Source organism: Zonotrichia leucophrys, chromosome 3, assembly GCF_028769735.1.
Source record: "Zonotrichia leucophrys gambelii isolate GWCS_2022_RI chromosome 3, RI_Zleu_2.0, whole genome shotgun sequence".
In the NCBI taxonomy this organism is placed as follows: Eukaryota; Metazoa; Chordata; class Aves; order Passeriformes; family Passerellidae; genus Zonotrichia; species Zonotrichia leucophrys.
This window is the reverse complement of record NC_088172.1, coordinates 74461538-74474164: the sequence shown is the minus strand read 5'-3', so window position 1 is coordinate 74474164 and position 12627 is coordinate 74461538.

Genomic DNA, 12627 nt, shown 5'->3' with positions numbered 1-12627 from the left:
TTTCTAACTAATTTTGTCCCAGCCAAACAGAACAAGAGGTCTCATTTTATAAGACATACATGTTCTTCATCCCAGGTAGAAGCGGCCTGTAAAACACAAACCAACAAATCTTGACTGCTTCCCATGGTGAGATACAGATGAAAAGCAAGATTCATCTTTGGTTTCTCTTCCAGAGGACAAAAGATAAACTCTCCACTGATCCAAAAAAAGAATACTGACACATTCCTCTGTTTACCACAACCTGTACCATGTGGTCATCTCTATCTGTTTTCCTTTTCTTGTGAGTATATAACACAAGAGAATCAGAATCACCCTCAGCAAGATTAAGCCCATCTTTAAAAACTTCTGGTAAAAGACACTACCAGTGGTGGCTGTCCCCACAGCTTTTCCCTGCTTCAAGAACTGGGATAGCCCTTTTAATTCCTACCCAAAGATCACAGCAGAAGTGTTAGCTAATTCCTGAAGGTTAAAAATTCAAGAATATCCCAGACTTTGGTAAAGTCAAGTCATATTTCAGAATTAAGGTGAAGAATGAATCCAGCTGCAGCGATGAACCTCTAATTTTAAAGCTGCACCAACTGTAAAGGTCTTTTACCAAAATCAATTTCTGTAATGTGAAAGAAAAAGAAAAGTTGTTGAATTAATAACCTTTTTCCCCTGGATTTTATCTGAATCTGAATTTCCACTTAATATATGCAATTATAAAGGTCCAGTCCCACATCTCAGGACAAAAATACATAATACATAAAGAATAAAAATAATGGAGGGGAATGGAAAGCCACTTAATTCGTCTAAGATCAAGATCAGTTTTACTGCACAGTAGAATTCAAAATGAATCTGATGTGCTGAGTCTTCTGTGAATTTCCTGCTTCAGTACAGAACAGCTTTACCCAGAACAAAAATTATTTCTATACTTCTGTAAGCTTCTCAACGTGCCTGGCTTTTTCCAGTGAGCTGAGAAGTTAGGGTAAATTGAGTGCTTATGGTATTAATAAAAGAAATGCAACACCTTCTCCATGATAGAGCTCAATCCTGTGTTTTTAATATGTATTAGCACTCTGCCTTCAATTCAGAACTTGAAATTACTTCTGAAAATCAAAGTTCCCAGCAGTTTGAAATCTCCAAACCAAGCTCTTTCTCAGTATACAAATACCAGACTCATGTGGTAAATAACAGCAGAAAGTAGGTAAAGATAGCCATGAGCAAAAGAGAACATGTAAGGTAATCTCTGCATGTGTCTTCCTCAAGAGGGCATAAAAATCTTGGAAAAGAAAGTGAATGCATTGGAAATTTTTGAAAAATAAGGTGCTTCCCACAAATGAGAAAACAAATCTGTGAAATGTGCTGCTAGTGAAAGTGCATTGCAGAAATCCATATGCAAGATGCCCATTTCTCTAGGCTGCAGTGGTTTCTCAGCCAGAAAATGGTTTATTCATAAAGAATGGCAGGAGAAGGGACAGGGCAGGGGTAAACGGCAGTAGTTAGGAATAGAAGCACCTATTCATGGCTTAAAATAAAGACAAAAGGTACACAACACAACACACAAAAGAGTGTTCTGGGCTCTGACTCATTGCCTTTTTTCAAATTTCAGGAAAAAGCATCTGGAAGCACCTTATTAACATACTGGAGGAAGTCTAACCCTGTCTACCTGCAAACTAAAATCCTTGCTATCTGTTCTGCACAGCCCACTTTTTTAGTCATTTAAGAGTAGTGTTCCTAAGGTACATTGCACGTTCCTTTAAATGTGAGGTCCTAGATAACAGAAACTGCTTCAAAGAGGCACTGAAGTGAACAGTCTGGCCTGACCTTCACCTGCCTCAAGCACAAAACAGATAAGAACATACAGATGGTAGTCAAACACACATCTTGATGTTTTTCTCTCTCCATCCCTGCCTCGAATACCAGTACATTAAACATCAAGTACCTAATGTAACTATATTATGCACAGGGAAAGAATCTCAGAAAAAGCATCCACACAGCTCTAATCCTATATGTCATACATGGGACTTGTATACACTGGCATGTGAACATACACATATGCACACACAGAGCAATTAACTATGTAATTAATAGCTGGTTCCCATCTATAACTTGCTGTTTGTCTATGCATTTGCTTTAACTATGAGCTGAAACTTTAGACCAATGTGCCATCTAGTGACAATTCACATGATCCTGAAAACTAAACTCAGATTCTACCATTTTATCTGAAATAGAAATCATTGCCTTCTGCCACAGGACCCCAATTCTCCTAGAAAGAGATTTGTGTTTTCTGGATTTTACTTGGTGCTGTAGGAGAATCTGTGGACTCTGTAGCCATGAATTTCCATACAAATTTGATTGTTTTGAAACAATGCTCAGCCTGCAATGGAAAACTCTGTAACTCCTATTTACCGCATTTCAAGTTCTGTTAAATGCCCACATTCTTCGAAAATCCTGCTTTATATTCATCCATGAATCACATGGGTTTTCATGAGGGTATGCCAGATGTGCAGGATGAAAGTTGTGTTCTTGCAGCCCAGAAAGCCAACCATATCCTGGGCTGCATTCAAAGCAGTGTGGCCAGCAGGTCAAGGCAGAAGATTCTGCCACTCTGCTCTGGTGATATCCAGCCTGGAGTGCTACACCCATCGCTGGGATTTTCAGCACAGGGAGGACATGGAACTGACGAAGCAAGTCCAGAGGAGCACTAGCAAAATAATTAGAGAGATGGAGCACCTCTTCTATGATGAAAGGCTGAGAGAATTTGTGTTTTCCAGCCTAGAGAAAAGAAAGCCCCAGGGAGACCTTATAGCAGCCTTCCAGTACCTAAAGGGGTCTGAAAAGAGAATAGAAGAGAGATTTTTGCATTGGCATGTAATGGCAGGAAAAGAGCAAAATAGTCTTAAGATGAAGGAGGGTAAATTTAAATTAGGTATTAGGAAGAAAATCTTCAGTATGAGGGAGGTGAGGCACTGGAACAGGCTGTCCAAAGAAGTTGTGGGTGTCCCATCCCTGGAAGTGTTCAAGGCTAGGCTGGATGGGGCTTTGAGCACTCAAGCTTAGTGGACACTGTCCCTTGTGTCCCATAGCAGGAGCATTGGAATGAGATGATCTTTAAGGTCCCACCCAGTCTTAACCATTCTATGATTCTGCGATTTTATGATTTTATATGAGTCCTTTCCTTTTTTTCTCCTTTTCTTGTCTGCAGCTAGAACAGCTTGATTAGTTTATAATGGTGTTCATTTATATTTGAAAATGTCCAATTGCCAGGAAATCAGTGCAGGGAAAGCAGATGATGAAAGAGAGATTAACATTTTATTCTGAAAAATGCTCTTAATTTAAATATTAGCAAGAGGCGATCATTCAGCAGAGTAATACCATCATCTGCACTGCAACCATATCTGAAAGCCAGTAAAAAGATGTCAGGAAGCTGACAGAAGCCCATGAGTTTAATTTAGATTCTTTTAAAATTTGCATGCAGCTTTGTTTTAAATAAAATGTTGATCAACATAGTTGATATGGGTTCTGTTTATGTTAAACTTAAATACATGTCAACATATATATGTGTATATATCCATGTATGTGTGTATTTGTGTTTAAAAATAGACACCTGTCAAATAATGTCTAAATAAAGATGAATGAATTGCATGAATTCTTGACTGCAGGTTTCTAGTGGTGAATGCAAGAGAGGCAGAATATAGCAGTGTCAGGTACATATCAGTACAAGACAGCTTGTGTAGATCAGAACTGGGATGATACCACACTGAACAGTCTACCAAGAGAGGAACTGACTAAAAGTCACTTAAACATGGATAAAGGTCAAGAAAAGAAATCAGGTGTTCTCAATCATAAGAAGATAATCACTATTCAAGCTTTTTTTTAATTAAAGTTCTTCACTCAGCTACTACTAAAGCACAATATGATCAGAAGAGCTGATCCAAGCTGGAAAGTACCTGAGAAGCTCAAAAAAGAAAATTAACAAAAGAAACAACAGAAAAATAATTACCAGTCTACTCTGGTAATAGAAATGTCCACTATCATAGCAATGAAGTTGTCATTCTAGATGCTGTTCTGACTACAGAATAAAGTCATTCATCTCAGTTGTCAAAATCAGGATCTATAGCAAAGATGTACTAAAAAGTGATTACTGTAATTGTTTCTACTGCCACAAAGGCTATGAAGTGACCAGTGACTTTGTTTACCTCTAATTTTGGCATCCAAAGATTCGACTTTACAGCATGTGCTTAGCTTTGTCATTTTTTTAAATTTCACCATAGATTTACATAGCATGTTGGCTTTGGGTTTGTTTGGTTTGTTGTTTTTTTTGTTATGCAAGGCAATGTACTGATCAGCTCTATTTAATTTGCCAGTTTTCTAAACTCAAATTTTGAATACTCTAAAAAATCACATCTTTTAAAACACATTTTCCTTTTAGTCACGTGTCCAGTACAATCACCAAGAGAATTTGCAAATCCACAAAAAATTCTAAAACAAAAATAAACCGTAGCTTTTGAAAATGAACCTGATGAACTGATGCATATCTAAGACAAACATCATGGGCCAGACTAGCTGTGTTTGTGTGCTGTATTTTGCTATCATTTCTCAGTTGATACCATCAACTTAAAAAATCCAAGGAACAGATCACTGTTTGGGGTGACAAGTGATACCAGTTCCAAGCCTGCAGCTAAAGCAGTAGCTCAGAAGCAAAACTGCTCTCTCACAGGCTTTCTTGAGTATAACAGCCATAAAAGAAGTAATATTGTTACATCTTCTGAGCTGAAGTTTCTAGATGGAGGATGTGTAGCAGTGAAAACACAGAACAATATTTATAGTCTACAGGGGCCCAGTTTTTCCTTCCAAGCAGGACTTGGAGCACTGTATTGACTCAATCTGTAGCCTGAATACTTCAGACTACGAACTTCAGTCAAAGATTGCAGAGCTTTACAAGACAGGCCCACAGAAATTCACTTATTCCAGAGCCAAGCCAGAAAAATAGGCAGAAAGGGTCATGGTAGCACACTCTTTAACAAATATGTGGCATACCATGATTTCTTGCAGGGCTGTGAAAGTCCAGGTCATCATGAAATCCTCTCTCCCTACTCTGGGGCAGTCTAGGGCAGCCAGCCATAGCTCATGGTCTCAGACAGGTGTTTTCCTGGGAATCAGACACAATGATGGACCAACCCCCTCCTCTCATCTACTTCACCTCATCTCAAGGTGTAATAGGATGGGACTGAGTGATAACAGCAAGTTATTAAACCTGACATGAGCAGCATGCAGGTGGAAATACCTCATCATAGTTGGTATCATACTCTCCTGGAAAGGAATTAGACCTGTGAAAAGGGACAGGTGCAGAGGAATTTCAGACATCACTGCAGCAAATAGCAGATATAACAGGGAAAGAGCTGTACAACCTGCCATGCATCTTTATGCAAACAGGCAAATAGAGAAGGTCAGATTTGCATCTATTATTTCTGTTTCCCTTTGGGAAACACATTTTTCAATAGCATAGGTTCAGGTAGGAACATTATGTTACTATAATTGTAACATTTGCATTCCCAGGAAAGCTGTGGCTTGATTTGTAGTCCTTAAATTTACAATGCTCCACAAGCTGAAGAAATGCGCTCCAAGAAGTGTCCCAAGACACCAAGGGCATCCTGGAACAGACTACAGGAGGTTGGTCAGATCCCAATGAGATTCTCTCCTGGGATTTCTCTTACCCAAGCCTATGAAAATATCAGTGCTGTACAGAAGGATGAGCAGACACCCCCCTGAGTTCAGCTGGAGTCCAATGAAAACATTTGGAGTTATTTGCATGTCTGATGGACTTGGGGTAGCTCCCTACTAGCAGTGAAAGACAATAACAATGGCTAGAGTGAGCCAGGGCAAGTGCACTAGAAAGGATAAGGAAACATGATACATGGAGGGCCCTAGATCCACTAAATCAGCCAGGATTTGAGAATCCCTGAAGAAGACAATACTGGAGTTTTAGTGCAAGTTGCTACATGAACAGCAGCTTCAATGGCTTTTAAATGCAAGAGCCATTTTTAAGAATTTTGATGTCTATTTGAGTCAAGCAAGGCAATTTTGCAGTTTTAAAAAGCACAGAACTATCCAGCTGCCAATTACAAAACCAGGCTGAGTCACTTACTGTATCAGGTTTGGTATTTATAAATAATTCTGCATGGATATAGGACAAAGCACAGTTCAGCCATCTGCCACACAGCTGGATGGCTTGCGTTACACGCCGACTGATTGGAAAGCTGACAGGTGAAAGAAAGAAGGAGCAAAACAGGGAGATGGGGAGAAGAGAAGAAACATCAGTGTGAGGGCATAAAATCTCCACAGCCTTTCCTAGTTTATGTTTTCTTTTCTATTTTCATCAGCGATGTGAGATTTCAGCACCTCCCAGATGTTCACTCAGCAGCAGAGCTAGAGCATCTAATGTGTGTAAGATTGGTGTGCTGGCTTTTTTTGAGATCTTTGGGGAGAAACAATGTCCTGCACTGAAGAGTTGCACACAGTGGAGGGGACAGAGACCTGACAGTAACCACCACATTCTGCTGGCTCCCTCATTTCTCCTACAATGAGGGTTTAAGTTCTGGACATGTTTGTGTTGCAAGATAAGTGTAGAAATTCTTCCATCAATGTGCATGTATTAATGGATCTTTTCTATCTGTATAGTCTTTCCCAAGAAAATAGCATCATAGTTTGCTACCTGGTGATGTGTAGAGGGTGAGTAGAAGAGTTACTTGTTTGGAATTGAGACAGAGAACTTTCTAGAAGAAATATTGGTAATAGATGGCATAGGAACAGAAAATCTGAGCATCTGTACTTCTTTTCTAAGGCTTCTCCTCTTGCTGGGCTAGGAATGATGGAGAAGCAAGAGAAGCAAAGTGTCTGTGCCAGGAATCCCAACAACCACTGTCAGAGTCCATCTATGGCAAATAGCCAGGATAACCTTACAAATGTTTAGAAAAGCCTCAGTATGGATAGGGCTGACACAGGTAACATTTTGACTTGAGAGAGCGTAGTGCAGGCACTCATTCTAGACTAATCGAGTTGATTTTCATCAGTTCTCATTACCAGTATGCCTGGTAATGGAGTAAGTGTCAGTGAAGGGTAAACAGCTAAATGCAGCAGTGTGAACCCTTGGTTTAAGTACTGGAAGGTAAATCAATATAATACAAATCTTCCTAATCACTTTACACTTCAGCTTTGGGCCACAGCATAGTCTCCAGAGGTGCACAGGAGTTAAAGGGAAAACAAAAAAATGAAATAAGGAAATTGCAAAATTCCAAGTTCTTTAGATCTGAAACATCTAAAATCATGATTTCATATCATATCTGAAATAATGATTTTAGAGATGATTTCACATTTTCCCTTAACCATATATGCCATATTTCAAATGTCTATGGAATAAAAATCTAAAGCTTTAAATCACCAAAGTGTGCTCAGCAGAAATGTGGTGAATGCATTTATTTTCCAGATGTCAGTCATGTGTGAAATGAGTTTGATATGTTCAATTTCTTTTCACAGCTAGCAGAAGTCTTAGTTCCTTCCTTAGTACCAAAAATACATATGTATATATGGTTTGCAATCCTATCTCACATTCCAAATTATCATCAAAGCTCACTGCCAAAGGTGCAGGGAAGTGCTTACAAGAAGTTTCTTGCAAAATATTACTTAGTTGTTGCAAGAGTTTCACTATGAATTCCTCCTATAACTGAAAAGAGTCCATAAAGCAAATAGCTATGTACAGCATAAAAAAGAAACAGGATGAAAGATGAGAGAGGTTTGAGAGAGGCTCCCCATTCTTTAAGACATCAATCCTTATTTGCATAAACTGAAGAAACTGGCAGAAATTCAGTGTATAGGGGAAGTAGGATTAAATACAAAACAAAGTAATGTTTTGTCAATTCACTTTGCATGCACAGAATTTGCAGCCAGACACCAGTTATTTTTTAAGTCAGCCATTTGCACAGCCTCCCTCAGCATTAATTGCCTGTGGCTGAACTGTTGTATTTGGTTGCGCAGTTGAGACAGGAGAGGTGAAATTTAGCAAGAGCTATTGCATATTGCACTGCAAATCAGGAGGTGGTTTTAATGTCACTTGAGAAAAGCCATGCTGCAGTTTGAACTTTAATTTGATTTCATTAACTCTACACCATGACTAATGCTGAAATACTAAAGGCTGTTTCTCATGGCCTCAAGCTTTATTCCCTAATGACCAACAGGCACTTTAGACTCTGTGCCATTCCTCAGATGTGCATGGGAAATGTAAATGTTACAAAGGCAGATCGAATCCTTCAGTTGTGAGATGGAAAATGTCTGAAGAGTTATAATGGAAAAACCCCACAGCTTTCTTACAAACCACTTTAATCACATTCTTTTCTCCAAGTTCAGGAAAATGTTATGAGATAGATGAGACAATGAGAAAGCTACCCTGTAGGGGATGGCAGCACAGCACTCAAAACCAGATATGGAACTTCATTGTGTCACACTGTTCTGAAGGGTAAACATGAATAGCAGAAATAAAAGGCCACTACTATCAAGGTTATAACATTAGGTGTTAAATAGCAGAAAGATGCAACAGTCTTAGTTTCATTTCTCTGAGGGCAAGGGACTCCCTTCAAGGTGAAGAAAAGCCAGACTAGGAGACTGACCCAGTATTCTCTTCTTCTCATATAAAATGGTATCTCTCAGACCATTAGACAGATAGCCCTGCTGACTGGCCACCACATATCAAGGATCATTCTAGATGAGTTGAAAGGTGAAAGAAAAAGGACCAGGACAGGACCAGGACCTACACTTCAAAAGAAAATGGTGGAGGCAGAGGCAAATAACTGGTAGTATACGCTGGTGCTTATTTCAGTGTTGGTGCTTTCTTCTGAGATGTTGTTTCTTTACATGTTTTCCCTTTTCATTTCATGGACAATAAGTATCCTGCCTGCAGCAGACTTCTTGCAAAACTTTCCAGTTCAAATTCCCCCCTCCTCCACCTGTCTGAAGTGCACTAAGGCACGGCAACTTGCAGCACCAGGAGCTTTGTTATGTGACCTGGCTGGTGCTGGCCAGCCTTCCTCCTGCCCGTGGCAAAACCTGACCTTTGCTGCAGCTATTCCTCCCTGAGTGAGCCAGACTTGCTTTAGCTCCCACTGGCTGGTTGTTTACAGGAGCAGGCAGTCCACAGCTGCACTGAAACCAAGAAGAGTTTGTTGCTCAGCCCTTGTAAGCATCTGGTGAAAGCAATATCAATAACATCATTATTTAAGCAGCTGATGCAAAATCTCTTGCTGTGTTTCACTCCTGAGATTACATAGCACAAATCACTTATCTATAGCAGTTTATTAAAGCTATCTCAAGCTAATTTAAATTAATTCTGCTTGGTCATTCCTTGTCTAATAGCTACTGTTCATCACTGCTCAGGTAACTCAAACTCCTGGAAGCAGTCAAATATGACAACTTATAATTTTTGAAAGCTCAGTTACAGGTCATTTATTTGCCTTTTGATGTAAATAATTGCACATGTTACTGAGAGCATGAAAAATCTGGAAACCATGATAAGTACCAAATGCCTTTTTGCAGCAAAGGGTTAGCTTCCCAACAAGAGCATTCAACTGCACTGCTCAGCACAGCTGACATGGGTTAATTCTTATTGATGGTCCCCTGGAAAACACAGAGAATTAGGGAATAAGTACAGGCACAAAAATATCAAGTTGAAATACTGTTTTTGCTTCTTGTGTGTTTGTCCATGGGATGGTGTTTGTCTGAGTGTACAAATGTAATGGATGCTTTGAGAGAGGAAATGGTTTGGACAGCAGAAGTACTTATCCTGAGGAGCTTTGTTATGGGATTTCTTAAAAGTGACTGACTGGAGAAGCTGCCAACAACCAGAGAGGCAGGGGGAAAAGGGATATTAAATTGCAAGAAAACACAGAACCTGAGCTGCTGGCAAATGCATCATACAGAGAAAACCCACAAACAGATGAAATGTGTCAAGTAAGTGAGGCTCAGGGTGGTCAAATCCATAACAAGATTTGCTCACACAGCAGATGACAAAAGGAAAAACTCTGAATGTTCTTAATTGTTCTCAGACTCACAACAAAACAGTAAAGTCAGACTTTTTTTGTCATGTCAAGTGATAGAAGATACAGAAGGGGGTGTCTAATGAACATGACACTCAAATGGCCTTTCCTGACCTTCTTCAGGAGAAGGTGGCATGTCTCACATTTTGTGGCTTCTGTTCTGTTTCTGTGTTAATGGAATCAAGACCAGTGGGTTGTTGAACCTCTTGAGATGTCTCTGTCATTTGTTTATTTAGTGTAGGAGCAAAAAAAATAATTCAATTAATTCATTTTTACTTTAAATGTAGAGGCCAGCCTGGCAAGTGCACTCTGAGCTGTCATCATTGGACTGAAATTTGAGAGGCAATGAAATTAGAGGATTCATTGTACAGGAGACAGGAATTCTTTGCTTGTTGAACAACTCCAAGATGCTTATTTTTGACAAGAGGAGCTACTTTTCTGACTCCCCAGAAAAACTCAGGGATCACCATGGAGTTGTCAGACGCATCCAGAATTTGAGGACTGCAGAATTAAGTTAAATCCATCTCTATTCTGTGGATAAGAACTGATTTATCTTGGACTAAGCTATTAGAAAGAGCTCTTAAAAAACCCAGATGGAAATACATGATCCTGCTTTGCCCTTCAGAAAACTGTTTGATAGTAAAACAAAAATAAATTCCTAATCTGGGTTAGACTAAGATATTGTTTAAAACAACATAAAGAAAAACAGCCAAGAAAAGTTCTCAGGAACATTTTAAGACAGATTTTGTTTTTAGTCATGAGTTCCTCCCATTACAAAACACAAGAATTACTAATTATGGTAGACCTAGGTAAAAATATAGTAGTCTGAGAAAGATACAGATTCAGCTATCAGTGAAAAATCTAGTCCAACTCTTTTGAATTCATTGTGATAAAGGTAGGAAAATTTGCTGGCATACTTTGCAATGCAGCACTTCACTGTGCACTCACCCTTCATCTGTTGTGCTTTGGCATAAGAGAGCAGCTACTTGATATTCCTTCCCATCTTCCTCTTGAAAGTATCTCCTCTACAGAGAAACTGTGTCCACACCTGAACTAGCTCCTGGTGCTGTGCTCCACGCACCCAGCACATTGCTGTCCTCCTGTACTGCCTTGACAGGTAATGTTGCATCCTCAGTATGTTCTCACCTCTTTTCAAAAGTATTAAGAGTGTTTGGAACTAAAGCAGCAGAGTGCAGAGCCTGGGAAGACATGTGTCTGCCCACAGCAGGGGTTTTGGAACTTGATAATTCTCTGATAAGCACATGGATCTCCCCAGTGGGATGGACACTGTGATGAGACTGCAAGAGCACTGAAAGGACCATAAAGGTGTCTTTGAACAGGTCTCAATATGCTGAAAATCCTTTCAGTACAGTGATATTCAGTGCTGGAATGAGATGGTTAACTAGGCTTGACTCACAATTTTTGAATAATCCTGTGAGGGATAGAGACCAATCAATCTAATCCAGTTTTGTGTAGGCAGTGGAAGCCTTTTCTTTGCTCAGTTGTAATGTTAATATTAGAGATTTGATAGCTAGATACTCAGCTTTATTTTGACTTGAATTCTCTGCAAAGCACAGGATCTTTTTATAATCCCATTTTGTGGTGGCAATAATAGAGCATTCTCCTTATTTCCTCTGTGTTAAATCTTGCTGGCCAGGCCAAGGGCAGCCAAAAACACCAGGAGGTGATGAGAAACTATCAACATGCAAGCAGTTCCAGAAACATGTCCCCGTTGAGGTGGTCCCACTGGCTTTTAGTGTAAACCTGCAGTGGTGGTAGCTCCTCAAATCTCTTCACATCCGTTACTATCTTCATAAACTGAGCTGGAGAACGAGGAGGACAGTCCAGAGAGCTACAATAGGAGCTTTAGCCCCTGAAAGTGCTGGGGCCTGTTTGACACGGCACTAACGCAGCCTTTCAATCTAACTTTCAATCTGCATTTGTAATAGCTTGTACAGAAGTCTTTCCAAGTGGAACAGTCTTTCCACTGTTCATTCGAACTTCACACAATTTTCTTCTGAATATCTGTCAGCAGGTAAAAAAAAAAAGGTATTCACAAAAAATAAGCAATGGCCAAAGTTATTCTCTTTGTTATACATGTGTAAGTCATGTGCTGACATGGAAAGGATAAAAATATTCCAGTTATCCAGATTCTCAGAAAGTCAAAGACAGATTCAGATATAGAAATGACAACCTAGTAAATGTTTAAGCTTAGCCAGAATGATTCAAGTTATAGTTCTGACACACAAATGTCACTTAAAAAAGGAAATAAAAAAAATATTTGAGAAACTTTGAAACGCAGAAGGATTTTAAACTGGAGTAATAAAGTTATTATTGCCTGGACTACATATAAAGGGCAATCTTAATGAAGGGCATATTCAAAGTATCTTTCCATTAATTTTTCTCCAATTACTTCCCAAAATTAAATTGTGACTGGTTGTTAGCACACTACCAGCTCAGTTAATAAGCCTTCCTGCCCAAAGTTCAGAGTCTGGCTTTTATTAAACAGCAAATGTGTGTGCGTGAGGGGGGGCGAGGGGATGGGCATTGGGTTAAAAAT